This window comes from Mauremys reevesii, linkage group 22 (genome assembly GCF_016161935.1).
Source record: "Mauremys reevesii isolate NIE-2019 linkage group 22, ASM1616193v1, whole genome shotgun sequence".
NCBI classification, from domain to species: Eukaryota; Metazoa; Chordata; order Testudines; family Geoemydidae; genus Mauremys; species Mauremys reevesii.
In genome coordinates, this window is record NC_052644.1 from 3,656,370 (window position 1) to 3,681,604 (window position 25,235).

The window sequence follows — 25,235 nt, forward strand, 5'->3', positions numbered from 1 at the left end:
AATGTGTGTCAGTGTGAGCATGTCACCATGTGTCCATGTGTGTGTGTGAATGTGTGTGTCAGGGTGAGCATGTCACCATGTGTCCATGTGTGTGTGAATATGTGTCAACGTGAGCATGTCACCATGTGTCTGTGTGTGTGTGAATGTCAGTGTGTCAGTGTGAGCATGTCACCATGTGTCCGTGTGTGTGTGAATGTCAGTGTGAACATGTCACCATGTGTCTGTGTGTGTGAATGTCAGTGTGTCAGTGTGAGCATGTCACCATGAGTCCATGTGTGTGAATGTCAGTGTGTCAGCATGAGCATGTCACCATGTGTCCATGTGTGTGCGAATGTGTCAGCGTGAGCATGTCACCATGTGTCTGTGTGTGTGTGAATGTCAGTGTGTCAGCGTGAGCATGTCACCATGTGTCCATGTGTGTGCGAATGTGTCAGCGTGAGCATGTCACCATGTGTCCGTGTGTGTGTGTGAACGTCAGTGTGTCAGTGTGAGCATGTCACCATTTGTCCATGTGTGTGAATGTCAATGTGTCAATGTGAGCATGTCACCATGTGTCCGTGTGTGTGAATGTCAGTGTGTCAGTGTGAGCATGTCACCATGTGTCCGTGTGTGTGTGAATGTCAGTGTGTCAGTGTGAGCATGGCAATGCATCAATGTATGTGTGTGTGAATGTGTGCCAGTGTGCATGTCCCTGTGTGTGTCAGTGTGCAAATGTCAATGTGTGTCAGTGTATGTGTGTGTGTGTGTGTGTGTGAGCATGTGAATAGACAAGAGCGATCCACAATTTTATAAAATCAGGCCGCCAATACTGCATGTGCTCCCCGGCCTCTGATCTGCCCTTCAGCCCCAGCTCCAAAAGCATCATCCAGCAACCTTGGGGGCAGGAGACAGAAACAAGCCAGTCTAGCAACAAGCTGCAGCTGGGCACAGGCACCCAGGGGCCAGGTACGACCGGGTTCCGTGTGGATGCGCGTCTGGGGGTGGGTCACCCTCTCCACCCAATATAGTGACCGACACCCCCACCTGAGGGGCTGTGGAGGGGGCTGGGGTGGGAGCCGTCAGATCAAATCCGAAGCCTGGACAAGGTTTTCCAGGTATCGATGCACCGGCGCTGCAGCTTCCCGGGTGCAATGATTTTCCATCAGACTCTGCAGGGCTCCGATGGGAGAGGCAAATGCACCAGATCGAGGGGGGGGGTCTATGGACCAGCTCTGCCCTGATCTTTGTCTGATAACCCCCCCCCCCCCCCCCCCGCTATCCCATGCACCAGGTGAGGAAATGTCTGTCTCCAGGCTGATGCACTCCCCAGAGAAGCTCTCTGCAGCTAAGCACCATGGACAGCAGCAGAGCACAGATCCCACCCTGCGCTGGTTGGGTTGGGGAGGTGGGGGGTCAGACCCAGCTTCCCCGAGAGCTGGCAAGGATCACACACACACACACACACACACACACACACACACACACACACACACGCTTCGTAACCAGGTGCCACCCTAGTGTGTCTGGCAGCACCACCCAGCCCCTGCAGAGGATGAGAATCTGAGCCAGGCAGAGAACTGGCAGAGATGCCAGACAATGCCCCCTCCTTACCCCCACCCCCACCAAAAAATCCCCCTACCACTTTACCAAATCCAAGTGCTGGTAAAACGCAATACAACTCCCCCACCCCTTCCCTGCCACACACACATACACACACACCCCTCACCAACCCCATCCCTGGCACGATCCCACCCAACCCCAATTCCTGGAATGATCCCCAACCCAACAACTCCCCATCCCTGGCACGACCCCCCCCCAACCCACCACACACACAGCCCAGCCCTGGCAGGGTCTTACCCCCGCTCCCCCCACCGCACATTACCAACCCCCAGCCTTGGCATCACATCTCCAAACCTCCCCTCCCCCCCGATAAAACCCAACCCCAGAAGCCCCCACCCCAAATATTCCCCCCTCCCCCACCGCTGGCGAAGGGGAACCCGCCCCGCAGCCCAGGTTGCACGTACCTTTTCGGGGAGCAGCGGGGCTCGCTCAGCCTATGGGAGGTGCCATCCTGGATTTTTCTTTCTCTCCCCCCCCCCGCCCCCCGGGGATGCCGGATGGATCCAGAGGGCTCCGTGCGCCCTGCTCGGAGCGGGGGCGGGGGCGCTCAAGGCCCCACCCGGCCGGTCCCCTGCAGGCTCCCTCGGAGACAGCCACACACAATAGGAGGTCTCGGGGCGGGAGCCGCACAGGGACGGCGGGGTTGGGAAGGGGGAAGGGCTGGCTGGGCCCCGACTCCCTCCTGAGCTGGGGCTGCCCCGGATGATCCTGCGCTTTGGAGAGGTGTGTGTGCGTATGGGGGGGGGGGGGCTTTGGCCCGGCTCGGTTCCCCGGCGATCCGGATCCTGGAGGGGGAGCGATCCGCCGCCGTTCGCGGCTTCTTCCTTGGCTTTTCCCAGCCCGCAGAGCCGGGGCTGGGCTGGAAAGAAGGAGGAGGGGGAGGCGGAGCGCAAAGGGGACGCGCCTCCCTGGAGCCGGGCGGAGAGGCCAGGGCGCACGGGCCAGGGCGCACGGCAGGATCGGGTCGTCTCGCAGCCCCCCCTCCACGCCGAGAAGCGGGGGGGTGATGGGGAAAGCGGGAGGCTGGGGGGCGGGGAGGGGAAGGGAGGGAGGCGGGTCTGCCCCTTTCCTGCAGATGGAGAGGGAGGGATTTGGGGAGGGAGGGACGCGCGGGGAGGCGGGGCGAAACAACACACATTGGAAATCTTTAGCACTGCAGCAGCTGCACGGAGGAGCCGGAGCCGGAGCCGGAGCCGGGAGGGAGCTGGGCGGCGGGGTGGGGGGAGGGGGAAGGGCAGGGACAGACGCAGCTGGGAAGCTGCAGAGAGATAGGGGCAGCCAGGGGCCAGGACGCTGCGGGGGGATGGGAGATGGAGGAACAGAGGGATGAGACAAGCAGGTGCAAGGGACGGGGGCAGAGAACAGAGGCTGGGCTGGGTGTGTCTGGGATGGACTGAGAGAGGCAGCCAGGCAGGAGGAGGTGTGGGGGGGGGCTGGACAGATGGGCAGGATAGAGGCAGAGCCAGGCAGGCAGAGGGATGGGGAGGGGGCTAGGTAGGATTTTCCTCCCCGCAAAGGAACGCAGGTGTGGGCCGAAGGGCAGAGCACAGGAGGACACGGATGGAGGGAGGATCTGCCAGAGAACTGAACAGAGGGATGGAAGGACATGGAGAAATCCGGTGGGGGCAGGAGAGGGCAGCTGGAGGGACAGATGACAACTGAATAAAGGGAACACATGGGTGGAGCAGGAGAAGCTTGCACGAGGGTGGGGTGGGAGCTTGCACGAGGGTGGGGCGGGAGCTCGCACAAGGGTGGGGCAGGAGCTCACAAGAGGATGGGAAAGGAGCTTGCATTATGGCGGGGCAGGAGCTCACACGAGGGTGGGGCAGGAGCTTGCACGAGGGCAGAGTAGGAGCTTACACAAGGGTAGGGCAGGAGCTCACACGAGGTCAGAGTGGGAGCTCGCACGAGGGCCAGGCAGGAGTTCACTTGAGTCCAAAGCAAGAGTTTGTACAAGTTCCCCCTCTGGCCTCAGCCCCCCTGCTGGTGTCTACCGCCCCACAGCTCTGGGCCCAATAGGCTTTTAGCAGGCCCAAGCTCCCCCCACCACACCAGGGACGTAGCCAGTACTCCAGACACCCTCCCTGCACAGCTGGGGCCAGCCGAGAGCCCCGAGCCCCTCCCTGCCCATGAGGGCTCTGTCACTAGGGGGCTTCTTCCCAGGAGCCATTAGTGGCTACAGCCAGCAAGTGGGGACGGGAACATGGTGGCCACGCGTGTCCCTAGTTCTGTTAACCCTTCCCCCACTCGGCACAGGCCCCACAGGCAGGGGTGCGACGCGGGGATCACAGGGACTGACGCAGCGTTCACTTAACGACACGCACACCCCCCAACCGCCCTGGGAGAGGGGATGGTGGGTTTGAGGCAACTTCCTCCACTGCTCCCGCGTCCCATCCAGCCTTGAAGCGCAATCGCCCAGGGTGCAAACGTGTGCATGCGTGTGCACTTGGAAGGATTCGATTTTCACCAGTAGACGTCGATCCCCCTCAATTTCACCACAGATGCACTCAAACCGCCCCCAAAATATTCCCATCCCTCACAATCCCCATTTACAGACAGACACAGTGAGACAAGCGCGGGTGCAGGACGGCCCGTTCCCTGGCCGGCTTTGCCATGGGAGGGTGCCCACTTGTGGTTTCATAGCTATCAAGTGTTCACTTTTTGAATCTCAGGGTCTGCTCTCATCTGACCCCTCCCCCGCCACTGCCGTCTGACCCCCCCTTCCCCAAAATTTCCCCCAACATTTAAATGGGGAAATGCTTAAAAATAAACATTGAGATTATCAGTTGAAATTATAAAAAGTAAAAACTGAAATCTGCCAAGCTTATCTATGCCTAGTGAATCGATCTATCCATCCCCATGCACCCCATCTTATCCATCCATCCCCTTACACCCTCTATCTATCCATCCCCATGCACCCCATCTTATCCATCCATCCTCTTACACCCTCTATCTATCCATCCCCTTACACCCCATCTTATCCATCCATCCCCTTACACCCTCTATCTATCCATCCCCATGCACCCCATCTTATCCATCCATCCCTTTACACCCTCCATCTATCCATCCCCATGCACCCCATCTTATCCATCCATCCCCTTACACCCTCTATCTATCCATCCCCTTACACCCCATCTTATCCATCCATCCCCTTACACCCTCCATCTATCCATCCCCTTACACCCCATCTTATCCATCCATCCTCTTACACCCTCTATCTATCCATCCCCTTACACCCCATCTTATCTATCCATCCACCTTACACCCCATCTTATCCATCCATCCCCTTACACCCTCTATCTATCCATCCCCATGCACCCCATCTTATCCATCCATCCCCTTACACCCTCTATCTATCCATCCCCTTACACCCCATCTTATCTATCCATCCCCTTACACCCCCATCTTATCCATCCATCCCCATTACACCCTCCATCTTATCCATCCATCCCTTTACACCCTCCATCTATCCATCCCCATGCACCCCATCTTATCCATCCATCCCCTTACACCCTCCATCTATCCATCCCCTTACACCCCATCTTATCCATCCATCCCCTTACACCCTCCATCTATCCATCCCTTTACACCCCATCTTATCCATCCATTCCCTTACACCCTCTATCTATCCATCCCCCTTACACCCCGATCTTATCCATCCATCCCCATTACACACCATCTTATCCATCCATCACCTTACACCCTCTATCTATCCATCCCCCTTACACCCCATCTTATCCATCCATCCCTTACACCCCCATCTTATCCATCCATCCCCTTACACCCTCTATCTATCCATCCCCATAAACCCCAACTTATCTATCCATCCCCTTACACCCCATCTTATCCATCCATCCCCTTACACCCTCTATCTATCCATCCCCCATGCACCCCATCTTAACCATCCATCCCCTTACACCTCTATCTATCCATCCCCTTACACCCTCCATCTTATCCATCCATCCCCATTACACACCATCTTATCCATCCATCCCCCTTACACCCCATCTTATCCATCCATCCCCTTACACCCTCTATCTATCCATCCCCCTTACACCCCATCTTATCCATCCATCCCCTTACACCCTCTATCTATCCATCCCCCTTACACCCCGATCTTATCCATCCATCCCCATTACACACCATCTTATCCATCCATCCCCCTTACACCCTCCATCTATCCATCCCCTTACACCCCATCTTATCTATCCATCCCCCTTATACCCCCATCTTATCCATCCCCTTACACCCTCTATCTATCCATCCATCCCCCTTACACCCCGATCTTATCCATCCATCCCCATTACACACCATCTTATCCATCCATCCCCCTTACACCCTCCATCTATCCATCCCCATGCACCCCATCTTATCCATCCCCTTACACCCCATCTTATCTATCCATCCCCATACACCCTATATCTATCCATCCCCATGCACCCCCATCTTATCCATCCATCCCCTTACACCCTCCATCTATCCATCCCCTTATACCCCATCTTATCCATCCATCCCCTTACACCCTCTATCTATCCATCCCCCTTACACCCCATCTTATCCATCCATCCCTTACACCCCCATCTTATCCATCCATCCCCTTACACCCTCTATCTATCCATCCCCTTACACCCCATCTTATCTATCCATCCCCTTACACCCCATCTAATCCATCCATCCCCTAACACCCTCTATCTATCCATCCCCCATGCACCCCATCTTATCCATCCATCCCCTTACACCCTCTATCTATCCATCCCCTTACACCCTCTATCTATCCATCCCCTTACCCCCCAGCTTATCTATCCATCCCCGTACACCCCCCTCTTATCCATACATCCCCATTACACACCATCTTATCCATCCATCCCCCTTACACCCTCCATCTTATCCATCCATCCCTTTACACCCTCCATCTATCCATCCCCATGCACCCCATCTTATCCATCCATCCCCTTACACCCTCCATCTATCCATCCCCTTACACCCCATCTTATCCATCCATCCCCTTACACCCTCCATCTATCCATCCCTTTACACCCCATCTTATCCATCCATTCCCTTACACCCTCTATCTATCCATCCCCCTTACACCCCGATCTTATCCATCCATCCCCATTACACACCATCTTATCCATCCATCACCTTACACCCTCTATCTATCCATCCCCCTTACACCCCATCTTATCCATCCATCCCTTACACCCCCATCTTATCCATCCATCCCCTTACACCCTCTATCTATCCATCCCCTTACACCCCCATCTTATCTATCCATCCCCTTACACCCCATCTTATCCATCCATCCCCTTACACCCTCTATCTATCCATCCCCCATGCACCCCATCTTATCCATCCATCCCCTTACACCCTCTATCTATCCATCCCCTTACACCCTCTATCTATCCATCCCCTTACACCCCATCTTATCTATCCATCCCCTTACACCCCCATCTTATCCATCCATCCCCATTACACACCATCTTATCCATCCATCCCCCTTATACCCCATCTTATCCATCCATCCCCTTACACCCTCTATCTATCCATCCCCCTTACACCCCATCTTATCCATCCATCCCCTTACACCTCATCTATCCATCCCTCCATCTATCCATCCCTTACACCCCATCTTATCTATCCATCCCCTTATACCCCATCTTATCCATCCCCTTACACCTCTATCTATCCATCCATCCCCTTACAATCTTATCCATCCATCCCCATTACACACCATCTTATCCATCCATCCCCTTACACCCTCCATCTATCCATCCCCATGCACCCCATCTTATCCATCCCCTTACACCCCATCTTATCAATCCATCCCCATACACCCTATATCTATCCATCCCCCCCATCTTATCAATCCATCCCCTTCCCCCCCATCTTATCCATCCATCCCCTTACACCCTCTATCTATCCATCCCCTTACACCCCATCTTATCCATCCATCCCCTTACACCCTCTATCTATCCATCCCCATGCACCCCATCTTATCTATCCATCCTCTTACACCCCCATCTAATCTATCCATCCCCTTACACCCTCTATCTATCCATCCCCATGCACCCCATCTTATCCATCCATCCCCTTACACACTCTATCTATCCATCCCTATGCACCCCGTCTTATCCATCCCCTTACACCCTCTATCTATCCATCCCCTTACACCCCCATCTTATCCATCCATCCCCCTTACACACCATCTTATCCATCCATCCCCCTTACACCCTCCATCTATCCATCCCCATGCACCCCATCTTATCCATCCCCTTACACCCCATCTTATCTATCCATCCCCTTACACCCTCTATCTATCCATCCCCATGCACCCCATCTTATCCATCCATCCCCTTACACCCTCTATCTATCCATCCCCATGCACCCCATCTTATCCATCCATCCCCTTACACCCTCTATCTATCCATCCCCTTACACCCTCTATCTATCCATCCCCTTACACCCTATCTTATCCATCCATCCCCCTTACACCCCATCTTATCCATCCCCTTACACCCTCCATCTATCTATCCCCTTACACCCTCCATCCATCCACTCCACAGTGGGTTACCAGTCACTGGACTCTCAGCACATTCCTTCATCAGGAACCAAACTGGTAACCGGGCCTGTAAAAGGCCAAGGAAGGAGCCATGGGCCAAGCTGGAGCTGCATGAAGCAAGACCCAGTTCTGTGGGCGAAAGACAAGCTCTGAAGTGGGTGGCAGGATACCAGGCTAGATGGGCCCATGGGTCCAGGCCAGGACCCTGCAGGAGGACGAGGGGATACCAGGCCGGGCTGCGCCACTGATCTGTCATCACTGTTTTGTTTCCACATCCGCTTTGGCACATGACACTTCATACTGAGCTCCCAGAGCGGCTTCTGCTTTGAAGGGGAGCAGCGGGGAGGGCAGATGAGCTGACCCTCCCCACCCCACCCCACTCCGCCGTTCCAACACCAGCATCAGAACGGAGTCACCTCGTCAGGACTGGAGATTCATGGATGATGCATTCGCTGCTTGGGGAGCAAAGCCCCCCCCCCAGCCATTAGCATCTGATTTGTGAGGCCGCGCATCTGTCACTTCTGTTCAAAGGCTGCTCCTGCAGGCCTCAGGTGCCCAGGAATACCATTGTCCCAGCTCTGCAGCCGGAGCTGGCTTTTTATCTCAGGCTAAACAGGCAGCGACGTGATCTCAGCTGGTCCAGATGTGCAGCCTCTGGTCCCTTCCCCAGCCGGTCACCGGCTGACTCAGCGAGGGATCGAACCCATGACCCTTGAAAGCACAGAGGGCACCCAAACCCCTGTGCACGGCTTGGCCTCCAGGGGGCGACCGAGAGCACTGCATTACAGGGGACCACATGGCCCGTGCGGCTTTTCACCACTAAGGGGCCCAATCCACCTTGGCCCATTCGCCGGCTTAGGTGAAACAAGTTGGGTGGGTCTCAGCCCAGCTCCCCAGGGCAGAGGAGATCCCAGGGCAAAATGTATCAGCCCCACGCCGGCTCCCCCTTAGCCAGGAGCGGCCTGGGCCCCAGAGGGTGAATTGTCCTGGGGAGGGAGAAAGTGGGGTGAGGGCAATGAAGGAAGGGGCTAGGCTTGTGAAAGGAGAGCAAAGGGGAGCGGGAGACCGAGGGGATGTCTAGATGAGAGGCAGCATCACCTGGTGGTTAAGGTACTGGCCACGGAACCCGGACTCGTGGGTTCAATTCCTGGCGATGCCTCAGACTGCCCTGGGGATGTCGCTTCGTGTCTCTGGCCCCTATAATCCTGACTCCCAGGCTCAGCCCTGCTCTAACCACTAGACCCCACTCCCCTCCCAGAGCTGGGATAGAACCCAGGAGTCCTGACTCCCCAGCCCTGCTCTAACCACTAGACCCCACTCCCCTCCCAGAGCTGGGGATAGATCCCAAGAGTCCTGACTCCCCAGCCCTGCTCTAACCACTAGACCCCACTCCCCTCCCAGAGCTGGGGAGAGAACCCAGGAGTCCTAACTCCCCAGCCCTGCTCTAACCACTAGCCCCCACTCCTCTCCCAGAGCTGGTGGGAGAACCCAGGAGTCCTGACTCCCAGTGCCCTCCCCCACCCCCCGGCCTCATTCACATGCTCTGGGGTCTCACAGCACGATGCACGCCTCCCAACAGCGCCCCCTGGTGGTTACCCACCTTCCACACACCCCGGGCTTGCAGGCTGTAAGAATGGGTGGGCACCGCCCCATCCTGGGCGCTCCCCCCCACACGGCTGCAAAGGGAGCAACTGTGCATGTACAGACACACACACACACACACACACACGCACGCTCACAGCAAAGGGATCGGCCGCCCTGCCTCTGAGCAGGCCCTGCTGGGCACTCACCGACCGTTTCGCTTTCACCCCTTTCAGGGTCACGCCTGTAAACGGGGAACTTGCTGGCGTGAGGCCTGGACCCCGATCCAGCACTCTGGGGGGCTGTGGGTCTCTGATCTGGGGGTTCGGGCTCCTCGGCAACCTCCTCTCTCCACCAGCAGGCCCATGGGGTTCTCCCTGCCCCAGGGTGCTCTGTGCCAGCGCCCCCCGCAGGAGGCTGCAGGGGGAAGGCGGCACTTGCTTTCCCCCAGAGGGCCGGGATCAACCCCCCACAGCCGCTCGCCGGGGCCCAGGTCCTGGTGCGATAACAGGCTGTCTCATACCCTGCCACCCTTCGCAGCTGGCGTGCCGCCCGTGGCAGCTTGGCAGAGCGAGCGGGGCTGCTGGAGGAGCAGATGATATCGGTGCCCACGGGAAATTAGTGTGATTTCGATGCCAGATCTGAGCTCCCACCCCACTCCCCTCCCTGCAGCAGGGCGCTCCTCTCTGCCATGCTGGGGTCTGCGCTGACTGTCTGTGGGGAGCGCCCCTCACTGAGACCCCTCCACCCGGCTCCCTGCAGCACGGCGCCCCCTCCTGTGCTGATTCCAAGTTTCCTGCTGTAACCCACTGGACCCCACTCCCCTGCCAGAGCCGAGAATAGAACCCCGGAGTCCGGGCTCCCAGCCCATAACACTAACTACCAGCTAAATCCTTTAGGATTGATGTAAACTGGCCTGGAAAACAAGGAATGACTCCATGGGCGTTCGGTTGAGATGGAGATTGGGGAAGGGGGCATTGCACTCAGCTTCTCCCCTGGTTCCCAAGCCTGCCCCATATCAGAGAGCCCCACACGTGCTATGTCTCTTCTGCCATGTGTGTGCCCCCCCATCTCAGCATCTACCCAATTTACCCAGCTCGGGGGTGGACACGGAGAGAGGCTGGCTTCCAGCTCAGGCAGTGCTTGTCATAGAGGTTGTCATCCACTATGTGGTCTGGCTCTGGAGGGGGGTCGGACGCTTTGCCCCAGGTTTCGCAGATGCATGGTGAGAATCACGGACCTTGGGCTCCATTCCAGGCTCTGGAGGACACAGCCTCTTCTGCCCATCCATCCCATCCTGCCCCTCCCCTCCAGTCTGTCCCTGTCTGCCCCCCACGCCCGGCTCCTTGCCTCAGTCCCAGTCTCCTTGCCCAGCTAGTCCCAGATTCCCTCCCCCCCCCCGGCTCCTTATCTGATCAGTCTCACTGACTCGTGTCCCCTCTGACACGTGAATCAGGCAGCTTCCCGGCCCCAGCACGGGGCTCGTTGGGAGCACAGGAGAGGCCAGGCTCCCTGCTCGCTAACAAGTTTGTCCTGAGCGTCTGCAAACTGGCTCATCCCTTGGCCAAATTTGGGCAGGTTTTCCCTGGGAGGGCAAAAGGCACATCCTCGGCCCAGGGGACACCCCCTTGCCAAATTTCAAGGGCCTATTCCAAAGTCCAGGGGGCGCTAGAGCTTTCCAAAGAAACGGTCCCCGGCATGTTTCAACACGGGCCAAACAGTGTGGATCCCCCCGTCCCCCCCACTTCTTGTCTCGTTCTCAGAAACGGCTGAACCGTGCGGGCAGAAATATTCCAGAAAATGTGTCCCTGAGGCGGGCACCCGGCGTGGGAAATTTCAACCCAAACTGCTCAACTTGGGCAACGCACAGGGCCTGAGCATGGGATTAGCGTCAACAGGTTCCATCAGACCCGTGCTCGCTGCCCTGATCTGGTGGGATCTAGGGGTGTGGGGGTGCTGCAGCACCCCTAGGCTTTACGCAGGGCTCCACTGCCGGCCCCCTGGGTCTGGGGTCCTGGCTGCCGGCCCCCTTACCCCTGTCCAGGTTCCCTGCTCCCGGAGACACGGCCCTGCTCCTGGCCCCAGCTCAGTGGGGATGGGGGAAAGGGGGCCGGCTTTCAACTCCCCACTATTACAAGTGTTTCAGTGCCACGGTGGGAAAGTGCCGCCGGTTTCAATGGAGTCCTGCCTGCCAGGATCCGGCCTGATATCCTACACCAGCCCTCCTCTGCTCTCTGGGGCGGCCTGCCTGGTCCGGGACCCCGGGGCGTCCCAGATTCCCATCCCGGAGCTGGGAGCAGTGAAGCCGTGACTGTAGACTACAGATCTAGGCTCTGGGGGCCATGGCTGAGCATTGGCGGTGGGGCTCCCGGATGAAATTGCATTTCAGATTTTGGGGTTTGATTATTTCAAAATGAACTCCCCCCTGCCCCGGATTTCCCCTCTGCGGGAAATTTTGAATTTTCTGCTTTTTTGTTCCAAAACAGAACAAATTCTGCCCTCCCCCTCCAAAAAAAGATATGGGCCTTTCCCAGGGAAGGGAACATGCGACTCTCCCCTACCGCTGACACGGCTATTTAACCAGCCCAGCCCCAGAGCCCTTGGTCAAGGGAGGCGGCCAGGGTTTCCCTGAGGGGCCCTTTAAGGCAGGGAGCAGAGAGGTGGGCACATGGGAATTGTGCTTTTATCTGGGCACTTCCTTCTCCTCCAAGGTTCAGGTTCGGGGAACTGAGCTCTTCCATCCTAGCCAAGCAGGCGGAGAGATGCGGGTGTCTGAGGATGGATGGATGGGTGGGTAGATGAAGCAGGGTGTAGATAGATAGATAGATAGATAGATAGATAGATAGATAGATAGATAGATGTGTCTGAGGATGGATGAATGGATGAAGGGGTGTGTGCAGAGGGGGTGAGGATGGATGGATGAAGGGGTGTGTGGACAGATAGCTAGAAGGGGCATTGGAGGATGGATGAAGGGGGCATAGACAGATAGAGGGGGTGCCTGAGGATGGTTAGATGGATGGATGGATGAAGAGGTATGTGGACAGAGGGGGTGTCTGAGGATGGATGGATGGATGGATGAAGGGGGTGTAGACAGATAGGAGGGGCACTGGAGGATGGATGGATGGGTGGGTAGATGAAGGGGGTGTAGACAGATAGATGGAGTGTCTGAGGATAGATGGATACATGGCTGGATGAAGGGGTGTATAGACAGAGGGAGTATCTGAGGATGGATGAAAAAGTGTGTAGACAGAGGGGGTGTCTGAGGATGGATGGATGGATGGATGAAGGGGGGTGTAGACAAATTGAGGGTGGATCGAAGGGTGGGTAGATGAAGGGGAGTTATACAGAGGAGGCGTCGGAGGATGGATCGAAGGGGTGTGTAGACAGTCAGAGGGGACATTGGAGGATGGATGGATGGATGGATGAAGGGGGTGTAGACAGATAGGAGGGGCACTGGAGGATGGGTGGATTGAAGGCTGGGTAGATGAAAGGGTGCGCAAAGGAGTGTCTGAGGATGGATGGATAGATGGACAAAGGGATGTGTAGACAGACAGGGGGCATTGGAGGATGGATGGATCGAAGGGTGGGTAGATGAAAGGGTTTGCAGAGGGGTGTCGGAGGATGGATCGAAGGCGGTTAGACAGACAGAGGGGGCATTGCAGGATGGATGGATCGAAGGGTGGGTAGATGAAAGGGTGCGCAGAGGGGTGTCTGAGGATGGATGGATAGATGGACGAAAGGGTGTGTAGACAGACAGGGGGCATTGGAGGCTGGATGGATCGAAGGGTGGGTAGATGAAGGGGGGTGTCGGAGGATGGATCGAAGGGGGTTAGACAGACAGAGGGGGCATTGCAGGATGGATGGATCGAAGGGTGAGTAGATGAAAGGGTTTGCAGAGGGGTGTCTGAGGATGGATAGATGAAGGGGTGTGTAGACAGACAGAGGGGGCATTGGAGGATGGATGGATCGAAGGGTGGGTAGATGAAGGGGGGTATCGGAGGATGGATCGAAGGGGGTTCGACAGACAGAGGGGGCATTGCAGGATGGATGGATCGAAGGGTGGGTAGATGAAAGGGTTTGCAGAGGGGTGTCTGAGGATGGATAGATGAAGGGGTGTGTAGACAGACAGAGGGGGCATTGGATGAGGGATGGATCGAAGGGCAGTGGAGCCAGATTGGGTCTCTGGGGATCAGTAGGTATCTCAATCCAGAGGCTACAGTTTGTTTTGTGTGAACAGGCTCTGGAGCGGAAGCGTGGCTTGCCCGGAGCTTCGTTAAGAGCGCAGCTCATTAGCATACCGTCCCTGCCTTCCGGCGGTAATTAGCCGTCGGGGTCAGAGCAGTTGACATCTTTTATTTTGATGTTGTTGTTCTGGAAAAGGCAGCCAAGGGAGTGAGTGGCAGGCAGAGGCTGGTCTGCACCTGGCGGGGGAGGGTGGGAGTTGGGGGGTCTTGTCTCTCGGAGTGCGGGGGGGGGACTGGAGCGGGGGAAGAGTGTGAGGGGTGAAGGATGGTTCGACTGGGAGAGGGAGGAGCTGAATCCAAATTCAGACGCCTGCATTCATGTGTGCAGTCGCCTCTCGCACTCGGATCTCTCTCATGCGCACACGAGATCCCACTCCCTGCCCAGAGCTGGGGCTAGAATCAGGGCCAATTTCAAACCCCGAGCAACGAGAAGTCCCTCCAGACCCCCCCAATTTCTCACTTCTCCCTGTTTCGTTTCAAGTCGCCCTGCCAGGCGAGCGCCCCCACCGCTGGCTTGGGGGCTGTTGCTCCGAGCCGGGCCTCAGGAGGCGGCTGGGCCCAGCTGGGCTATAGGGACGGAAGGAAATAGGTCAGCCTGGGTTTGGCCCGGGAGCCGGCACCATTGGAGCGCAAAGCCACGGAGCAGACGCTGCTCCCCATGAAACTGGTGTCAATCAGGAGTGGGGCCGATTGCCCTCTCGCTGACCCCAGTGTAAATGAGCTCCCGACCCCCATTCTCGACCCCCTCTGAGCCAGCCTGTCCCCCGCCCTGGGGCGCTGGGGACAGACCCACATCCCATTCCCAGCCCCCTGAGCCATCTAGCCCCCCCCCCCCCATGCTTGTTAAAGCAGAAAGTCACGCTGGTATTAAACACCCCGTCGGCCTCGTCCCACCGTCCCACGGGCTGCCTGGCTGGCTCGTCACCTGCCTCCGTGCCAGCCACTTCGCGCTCCTGATTTAGCTTCCCTTCATTAAGTCTGGGCGGGGAGCTCTGTGCAGCTGCGGGTGAGGAGCCATCCGGCAGCATCGGCGGTGCCAGGCCCGGGGGCCGCTTTGACAAACCTTGGCCTCTTCCTGCGCCGCAAGCTGAGGGCCGGGGAGGGGGGACTATTGCCTTCAAGGGAAGCTGCTCCTCTGTGCTTTGATTAGGGAGATTACGGGAGTGCGTGGAGGGCCCCCTTTGAGATTGAGCCTTTCACCCCTAGGGGGCGCCAGCGCCCATCCAGCCCCAGGGCAGGGACAGACTGGCTGGGGAGTGGGGGGGTTGGGAAAGGGACACGGAGCCTGTCCCCTCTAGGGGGCACAAGCTCTGATCTGGCCCCAGGGCGGGGGACTGGCTGGCTCAGGGGGGTGGAGAATGACACGGGCCTGTCCTCTAGGGGCACTGATCGGGCCCCCGGGCGGGGGACGGGCTGGCTCCGGGGGGTGGAGAATGAGACACGGGGCCTGTCCCCTCTAGGGGGCACTGATCTGGCCCCAGGGCGGGGGACTGGCTGGCTCAGGGGGGTGGAGAATGAGACACGGGGCCTGTCCCCTCTAGGGGGTGCAGGTTCTGATCTGGTCCCATGGAGGGGGGCGGGGGGTTGGCTCAGCAGCTCAGGGAACGGGAAAGGGGAAACCGGCACGATTCTAAAATGGAAATCCATGAAATCCAGCCACCCCTCCAGAGCAGAGATGCCTGTGGCGCGACTGGACCCTGGCCAAGTTTTTGCTACGGAGCCTGCAGGAAGCAACCCGGGGGACGGCGATTGTAGGCGTGATCCTGCCCGACGGGGCGGAGTTGGGCAGGCGGGTGAATGTGCCCCCAATGGGACAGATTTCACGCCACTCCGGACGGCAGCCGGGCAGGGACGGTCCCGTGGCCAGCGGATCTAAGGGCTGAGGGAGCTCAGGAGACCCGACGGGTTCACAAGGAGACGATATTAAAGGCACAGCTGCAAACTCTCCGGAGGACAGGGAGGAAAGACAGGAAGGGGCCAGCGTGGGTCCACGCAAGGAGGAATCCTGCAAGAAGCGGCCCCGGGGCCAAGCGGCTAAGGGGGGGGGGACGACAGCAGGACGGCACACGCCCCCGGGGACCGAATCAGATGGGCCCAGGTACAAAATGAGTTAAACCTTGTGAGGGACGTGAGGCCAGAAGAGTGGGGGCCAGGGGCTGCACTCACTGGTGGGGGCCCAGCTCGGCCTTGATCTCAGCTCGGGGGTGGGGGGTCACCAGACAATCCCAACCCCAGTTCTTCCTGCCAGGGCAATGGATAGGATATGCCCCCGCCCCCGGGTTCAGCCCCTTGCTGCCGGCTGTTCTGGCCCTGGGTTGGGGAGGGGAGTGGGGTCTAGGGGTTAGAGCAGGGGGGGCGTGGGAGTCAGGACTCCTGGGTTCTATCCCTGGCTTGGGGAGGGGAGTGGGGTCTAGGGGTTAGAGCAGGGGGGCGTGGGAGTCAGGACTCCTGGGTTCTATCCCTGGGTTGGGGAGGGGATTGGGGTCTAGGGGTTAGAGCAGAGGGGGTGGGGGTCAGGACTCCTGGGTTCTATCGGTGGGGAGGGGAGTGGGGTCGAGGGGTTGGGTGAGAGCAGAGGGGAGGGTGGGGGTCAGGACTCCTGGGTTGGGGAGGGGAGTGGAGTCTAGGGGTTAGAGCAGAGGGGGTGGGAGGTCAGGACTTCTGGGTTCTATCCCTGGGTTAGGGAGGGGAGTGGGGTCTAGGGGTTAGAGCAGAGGGGGTGGGGGTCAGGACTCCTGGGTTCTATCCCTGGGTTGGGGAGGGGAGGGGAGGGGAGGGGAGCCTAGGGATTAGAGCAGGCAGCAGGAGGCCATGGGCTGAGTGGATGCGAGCTCTGGGGCATACGAGGACGAAACTCTCCAGTCCCACTGAAGTAAATGACAATTGACACCAGCCGGGGATCTGGCCCCAGCCCCCCTGGTTCCATTAAAACTTTTTCCTTTGACCCCTTTCGTTCTGCACCCCGAAGAGCCCCTCTTCTCCCCAGCACCCCCCCGCCCCCTTCGCCTCACATAACCGGCTTAATTACCAAAATTCATTAGCGGGCCCTTAATTACAGCACCGGTGTAGCTGGGGAGGCAGCCGATTAAGAGCGTGTCCGATTCTCTGGGAGCCGTGTTCCGTAATTAACCGGGCGCTGCTCCGGTGTGTAATATTAACGAGATCGGCCTCGTTATACATGCGCTAGGCCTGGCAGTGACAGGTGATTGGATGGCAGATGGTGCGGGGAGGTGGGGGGAGATTTGTCACCGGTGGGGCATCGGTTTCCAGACAATTAGCTTTATCGTGGCCAGTCCGACTTCTGGGGGGCAGAGGGGAAGGTTGGGGGTTCGAACCCCCACTGCTGTCACAGACAGACGCTTCAGGGGTGCACAAGAAGGTGGGTGCGGCATAGGGGTGATGGGGGTGAGCTCGGCAGAGATTGGGAGGCAGAAAGGGGGTGCAGACTGTTCCTGGCTGCTCTGGGAGCCAGGGCACGGCTAAGGTTTGGGGGTTGGAGCGGGGGCGCCCAGCTCCAGACAGTCCCGTGAAGGGACTGGGGTTTGGAGAGGAATGAGGTGGGGGGGGGGGCCTGTCTCCAGACGTGGGCGGTGGGTTTGGTGCCTCCCGAATCTTAGCAAAAAGAGAAGAAAAAACTGTCTGAAATGAGCAGCTGCTCCAGGGCGAGGCTGTTAGAGCCCCAAACGGCAGAGAACAGACCAAGCGCCCCAGGCCAAGCCTCCGCTCTGGCTATGGGAGTGTTTCTGTAAAGGCAAACCTGCCCCCCTGCCCTAGGCAACCCACTGCCCTCCCAGAGCTGGGATAGAACCCAGGAGTCTGGGCTCCCACCCCCCCTGCTCTAACCGCTAGACCCCACTCCCCTCCCAGAGATGGGACAGAACCCAGGAGTCTGGGCTCCCACCCCCCCTGCTCTAACTGCTAGACACCACTCCCCTCCCAGAGATGAGACAGAACCCAGGAGTCCGGGCTCCCATCCCCCTGCTCTAACCATTAGACCCCCCTCCCCTCCCCTCCCAGAGATGGGATAGAACCCAGGAGTCCTGGCTCCCAGCCCCCTGCGCTAACTGCTGCCAGCTTCCTGGCATGATCCCAGCCGCACCTGCCCCTTCTCAGCTGGGCTCCATCAACCCCATATCCTGTCACCGGCCCCTTCTCAGCCGCGGTGACCCTGGCTGGGCTAGTGTGGGGTGAACAGCCCATCCCAGGCACACGTGTGCACACACACAGGGCTATAACACACACACCATCACACGCATGTGCAAACACACACAGGGCTATAACACATACCCCATTGCACACCCCATCAACCATGTGTGCACACACACACAGGCCTATAACACACCCCACATGCACCCTCCATCACACACATGTGCAAACACACACAGGCCTATAACACCCCCCCCATGTACATCCCCATCACACACATGTGCAAACACACACAGGCCTATAACACACCCCACATGCACACCCCATCACACACGTGTGCAAACACACATGGGCCTATAACACCCCCCACATTCACACCCCATCACACTTACACACACATCTGTGCACACACAGAGGCTATAACACCCCCCCGTACAGCCCCCCCCCCCGCCATGTGTGTGCTCACCCACTTCCACACACGCTCACTCACCCCTGGCCCCCTCAGGACCCACTAAGCCTGGCCCCAGTTAAAGGAGACGTCACTCCTCCCCCCCCCAGCACCTACACCACCGGGAGCAGCCAGGCCCGACGGGCGCGTTTCCGTGGTGCCTCTCCCCCCCCCCCCCCCAACCTGCTTCATTGATGAAATCTCAGGGCCTCTGAGAGGCAAACTGGCCAATTGCCTCGGCCAGGATCCCCCGCTCCCCCACACCCCCGCCTGGGCTGCTCATAACCAGGGCTCCCCTCCCGCTTCGCTCCCCGGAGAGAACAATCCCAGCACTGGAAATTGGGGGGCGCCCGGGGGGGGGGGGGGCTGTGGGTCGGGAGTGAGGCGCATCAGCCCAGCTGCCTGCCAGAACCCTGCACAGGCTGCGTTTCCCTGCCTTGCACCTGGCGCTCCCCACCCGCCCCGCCAGGATCCCTGGCTTCCCCCGTCTTGCTGGGTGACGGGCGCTGACAGCCCATCTCCGCTCCGACGGGGGCGGGTGTTGTCATTTCCTCCCAGCCGGCTGTTCCCCGTCTTTCTCCCCGAGTGATTGACGGGCGCTCGCCCGCGTCACGCGGCCCCGAGGGTGTCCTCCGCGCCACTCGGGGCAGGGGGGCAGGGGGCAGGGATGGGGGCTCTCTGGGACGTACCCCTCAGCCTCCATCTCATCTGGGGCGGGGGGGGGTGGGGGGTGAAAGAGCCACCAGCCCCACAGTGACCTCAGCTCCCCGGTGTCAATCCACAGTCGCCCCCCTGCTGGCAATGGGGCCTGGCCTGGATACACCCTGTGTATGGGTGGGGAGCCCGGGGCTGGGCTGGCAGGGGGCTGCGGGTCGGGAGTGAGGAGCACCGCTCCATGCCAGCCTGGGCCCACGTGGCTGTTCTCTCTGCCAGTCACTGGGCGAGCTGCTTGGCAGCTTCGGCAGCCGCCGGCTGCCCTGCCACCGGCTGGAGCAGATTGCAGGGCCCAGTGACGGCGTCGCGCCCCGGGCACACGGCACAGATGGTCGGGGTGTGAGAGGCCCGCGTCAGCTTCCGTGAGTGGCAGCTGGTCCAGCTCGGGGAGCCCCTCACTCCCGACTCGCAGCCCCCCGTTAAACCAGCCCCCAGCTCTCCCCGCAGCTCTGCCAGTGGCCCCAGCTCCTTTCCCCTCTTCTGCTTTGCTTTCCTGACAAGCCCCTTTTATTTCTAGCTTTTACTCCCCCCTCCCCCTCCTTTCCCGCTGCAGCGAGCTGCCCCCGCCCCCGCCACCTGGATTTTGTTCACTGCAGCAGCTTCCCACCCCACCCCCGATTCTGCAGCGAAATGAATTTCTCAGCGTCTGGGAGCTCTGAGCCAAGGCCCCCCGGGGGGTGGGTCTGCTGGGCTATTCAGGATGGGGGCAATGCTCAGATTAGACCCCACTGCCCTCCCATGGGCAGGGAGAGAACCCAGGAGTCCTGGCTCGCAGCCCCCTGCTCTAACCACTAGACCCCACTCCCTGCCCAGAGTGGGCGACAGAACCCATGAGATCTGAGTGAACCTGGGAACGGGGTCTGGCTCACAGCCGGTGCCCCCTGGAGGGGAAAGACCCCGTCTCCCGGGGCCAGCCCGTCTCCCTTTGGTTGTATCCATTCTGCACTCTCACAGCACTTCCCTGGCTGTCACCTCTGCAGCCCCCCTGAACACCATGGGCAGCAGGGGCAGAGCTCAGCCCCAGCCCTGCAACCTTCTCTGAGCTGGCGGAGAATCCCCATTGGCTGGCGGTGCTATAGGGGCTAGGACACACGGCAGCATGGTTGCAAATCCCCACAGCAGGAGGCAGTGGCACACAGACACTGGCTATTCCCGGGGCCAGCACCAGCAGCTGCGTCAGCTGGGAGAGGGGAGGCCAGGCCGGAGGAGTGAGATGTGCCGAGGTGAGTCACTTAGCGGCGGGACCAAGCCCGGTGCCGACGCCGGCTGCTCGGCAGGACAAAGACTCTACGTCCCCCCACCTCATGCGGGGCATGGCGCCTTCCCCGGAGATTTCACACACACCACAGACAGGCGCTGCACACAGACACACAGACACTCCTGATGCCAGCCTGCATTCCCCCAGTCCTGCCTGCAACAGTGAACCCAGCACAGCTCGGTCAGGCCACACGGTAGCTACACACACACTTATACACACACACACTAACAAACACACAAACATATTGACATATACAGATTAACAAACACACAGCTCTGTACACACACTAAACATTCACACACACACACACTGAAACACAAATGTGTACACACACACACACACACACACACACACACTCAACTCAGCAGACCTGGTTCTAGTCCCGGCTCGGCCACTGACCTGCCCGGTGACCTTGCACAAGCTATGGCCCTGTTCTCTGCCTCAGTTTCCCCATTTGGTAACACGGGGATACCACCACCGACCTGCTCGACGGCACAAGTGAGGGCTGCTGCTGCTGCTGATTCCTTGCCCCTTTCTAACACGTGGCCGGGTTGGCGTCAGGCAGTGGCCGGTGCCACGGAGTGTTAACCGCCTGGCCACGAGGGGCGAGAGTCACCTGTATCCGGGACAGGAGCTGTCGGGATTTTAGGCTAAGGTCCCTGCGGGGAGCCCTGGACTTAGTTTCCCAACGAGGGGCCTGCCGTGATCTCGGGGGGGCTGGCGAGATTCCAGCCCCAGGAAGGACAAAGATCCTCATGGACCCCTAGGGAGTCAGGCCGAGTTACACGAGCTGCAGATCCGGCCCCTAACCAGCCGCCCGTGGAAAGGGCGGAGTCAAAGCCTCCCCCGTGCGCGACACGTTCCCGCCATGCGGGGCTGGGCGGGGTGTGACCAGCGTGAATCGGCCCAGGAGCTGCGCTAGTTAAAGCTACTGGCAGGTGTGTTACGGGAGCTCAGGAGACGCCTCTGCGGAGATCGGGGCCCTGCCGCGCCGGGCGCTGCACAGCCACAGGGTGAGAGACGGCCCCTGCCCCAGACAGCTCACTCTCAAGACAAACAAGGGGCAGGAGGGGAAACTGAGGCACAGAGTGGGGGCAGGATGTGCCCGTGCTCAGACGGTCAGTCCCAGAGCCAGGCATAGAACCCAGGAGTCCTGACCTCCAATCCAGCTCCTTAGCCACCAACCCCCCCTGCTGCTGGCTGTAAGGGGGTTTGGGGGGGTCACAGAATGGAAAGTGGGGGGGGAAGAAATCAAGCCTCAGTTAAGGGCCTGGACTGAGAACCGGTGTCCGCCCCGCCCCGGCAATGGCAGCACCCGGATTAGCGCCCCCCACCCAGAGCCCCCTACCAGCCTCAGCCCAGCCCTGCAGGGGCACCCGCCAGAGCGGGGCGGGGAGCCAGCGTCTCCTCCGCCGGGTCTAACCGGCCCGTCAAGGTCGTCTGGCAGCCTCCGTGCCCTGCCAGCAGCTGCCACCGCACGGCAAGCAGCCCGGGTAATGCCAGCTGCAGGGGAGCGACGTTCCTGGGTGACCTTGACTCTGCGTGTGTGTCTGTGTGTGCGCACGTATGTGTATGTCTGTGTGTGTGCAGCACAATCTCCCCCCCCCCACAGCTTTGCCAATTTGCCTATTTGACTGCTCCCAGATTTGCTAGGGAGAGCCCCCGCTGGGTCCCCTCCCGCCCAGTCCACTGCCTCTGCCCTGGGCCCATGGAGTGGGGCTGAGGCAGCGGCATTCTCCCTGGCACCCGGGCGTCCTGACTCCTGGGGGCACCTTCTAAGCCATAGGAGCCAAGTGTCCCTTACAGGATATTCATGTAGGGATCCCAGCACCACAATGCAGCCACCTCTGGGGTGGGGTGCAGCAGCTGCTTGTCCATGGATCCCTCACCCAACACGAAGGTGCAGCCACCTCTGGGGTGGGGTGCGGCAGCTGCTTCTACAGGGATCCCTTACCCAGGGCTGAGAGGCAGCCACCTCTGGGGTGGGGCGCAGCAGCTGCTAAACAGCCACATGGCAGTTTGGGACAGGAAGTGAGGAAGCAGATTGTCCCGAAAAGACGGAATCTGAGCGGGGATGAGTTGGGGAGAGCTTTGCTCTCACGGAAAGCTCTCCGGCTCCATCATGCCAGGCTGCGGAGTCAAGGCACAGCCCCCCCTCCCTCAATCTGAACCTCCCCCCTTGGGATGGGTGCGGGGGTTGGGCCCTATTTCAAAAAACAAGAGGGGGGGGTTATACCTGGTAGTTGGAGCAAAGGCAGTCGGGCCTAGTGGTCGGAGCAGTGGCAGCGGGGCCAGGAACCGGCACCAGAGTCAAGAGCCCAGAGCAGGGTAGGAACAAAGGAGAAGCCTGGCTGGGAACCAGGCTGAGGCTGTGAAGTCCCCACAGCCAGGCAGGAGAGGCCAGGCCCCCGGGGCGACGTTGGGCGCGGGGCCTCTCCTGGGGAGCTTAAATACCCGTCTTGAGAGTCCCCGGAGCAGCGCCTGGCCCAGGGACGTCTCCTCCCCGCGGGCGGCTTCCGCAGACTGGCTTGGGGCAACCCCTGGGTCCTGCGGCATTGGGGTGCACAGGGGGGGCCGTGCGCGCATTGGGGGGGGTGAGTGCAGGGGTGCAGGGGGGGACGAGGGTGTGCACGGGGAGGTGACTGTGCATGAGTCTGGGGAACTGGGGTTCCGTATGTGTGTGTGTGTGTGTGTGTGTGCATGGGTGTGTGTGTTTGTGCATGGGTGTGTATGTGTGTCTATCTCTAGATCTCTCCCCCCCTCTCCCTGCCGCTTTCTCTGGCTCTGCCCTTGAGAACCAGCCCGGGGGCCGCTTATCCAGCAGGCAACAACCCCACTCCGCTGCCTCTGTTGTCAGCTCCCTTCCCGCTCCTGCGACAAGCCGGTTGTGGCAGGCAGCCACCGGGCGGAGGAAGGTGAGGTGCCCTGGGGAGCCGGGGGGGGGGGGGCGCGAAGGGGGCTCTCTCGCTCCACTGAGCCTTTTATTTTTAGGCTTTTTCCTCCGGCGGCTCTGGGCCCTCCTACGCCAGCCGGCCCCGATCCTGCGAGACGCTAAGCCAGGCCGGGCCCAGCTCTGTGCTCAGTTCTGTCTGCAGGACCCACCGGGCTCCAGTGGGGTTCAACCCGGCTTGTGCGGGGAGAAGTGGGAGGCAAGTGACGGCAAGAAGCTGGCACAGGGCGTCCTGCCCAATCCTATTAGCCCAGGGAAGTTGGTGCCGGCCCAGCTCCGCATCCAATGGCAACTGATCTAGGATAAGGGGGGGGATAATGGGAAGCCCCTCGCTGGCGGTACGAACCCCTGCACGACAGACGAAGGCGGCTCTGGGCGGGAGCTCGCCAGCACGGGGGCAGCCGGACGGCGCCGGCTTCGCTCCACCCAGAGGAGGTTCCCGGTCACGGCCGAAGACACCAGCGTGGGCCTGGCCTAACGCCTGCCAATTTAGCCACCCCCTCTGGACGGTCTGGAGCAATCGGGGGGAGATTTATGGGTTCCTGGGAGGGCAGAGAATTCGTTCTGGACGCTGCAGGGGGGACAAGTTTGACATTTCCCGTGAAATTTTCAAAATATATAATTTCTCCAGGTCACGTGAAACCTTCATTTGGCTTTCGACTTTTTCGTTGGTTTCATTTGGAATATCCAGCCGCACCCCTGTTCCATGAACTAACCAGGGCCCGAGGAGATGACAAAATCGAAATGTTCAGAACGTGAGACATCGCAGCGCGACCGTAGGGACGGAGCATATGTTCACCGGTGAATCGTTCTGTGGTGAAGTGCATCACAGATGGTGACAAGCAGACCCAGTGAGCCGGAGGTTTCCTTCGTTGAGAGAACTGCCGCCCAATTTTCTCAGTCTTTTCAAACCAGGACAGCTTGAACATTGGCTGACGGGCTGACGTCACAGTCAGCCGCAGGAATATGCTTCCTACAACGCTGGGACCCAAAAAGCGAAGGCGGTCCTGGGATGCTTACACGGGGACTCTCAAGGAGCAGCAGAGAGGTTATTTTCCCTCTGCGTTTGGCCCTGGTGCTGGGATCCTGTGTCTGGTTCTGGTGCCCACATTTCGAGAAGGATGTTGACAAATTGGGGAGGGTTCAGGGAAGAGTTACGAGAATGATCAGAGGGTTAGAGTGACAGACGCAAGGAGCTCGATCTATTTAGCTTAAAGAGAAGGGGGGTCACTTGGTCCCAGGCTATCAGCACCTCCATGGGGAGCAAATATTTAATCATCGGCTCTTCGGTCTAGCAGGGAAAGGTCTAACGTGAGTGGCTGGAAGTTGAAGCTCGACAGATTCAGACTGGAAATAACGTGTACGTTTTTAACAGTGAGGGTAATTAACAGCTGGAACAACGTGCCAAGGGTCGTGGTGGTTTCTTAATTTTTAAAATCACGAGTGGGTGTTTTGCTAACAGATCGGCTCTGGGGATATTCGGGGCCGGTTCCCTCGCCCGTGTTATACGGATGATGGACTTGATGATGACAACAGTTCTCTGAAACCGGTCGCTCCTGAGATGGGTGCTTAGAGAATCGGGTTCGACTCTAAAAGAAAATCGGTTTTGAAATGAAGAGTCAGTTCCCACCTGAAGGAAATCCGAGCATCGTAAGCTGAAAATGCCCAAATGGGATGTTTTGACAGTCTGGAAAATGCGTTTTGATTTATTTCTATTTCCTGAATGAAAATTGACT

At 59.1% G+C, this 25,235-nt stretch overlaps 1 protein-coding gene across 3 annotated transcripts in view; it reads right to left on the bottom strand.

The window, feature by feature from the left end:
- Window positions 1–25,235, bottom strand: part of LRFN1 (leucine rich repeat and fibronectin type III domain containing 1) — an 87,692-nt gene that overhangs the window by 51,230 nt on the left and 11,227 nt on the right. Inside the window, exon 1 of one of the 3 annotated variants that reach the window (XM_039509623.1) lies at window positions 2,004–2,054. The exons of the other annotated variants lie outside the window; for them this stretch is intronic. The gene's annotated coding sequence lies outside the window, so the exon portion shown is untranslated. Of the gene's footprint in view, window positions 1–2,003; window positions 2,055–25,235 lie in introns of those variants that run through there. 3 annotated transcript variants of the gene reach the window in all.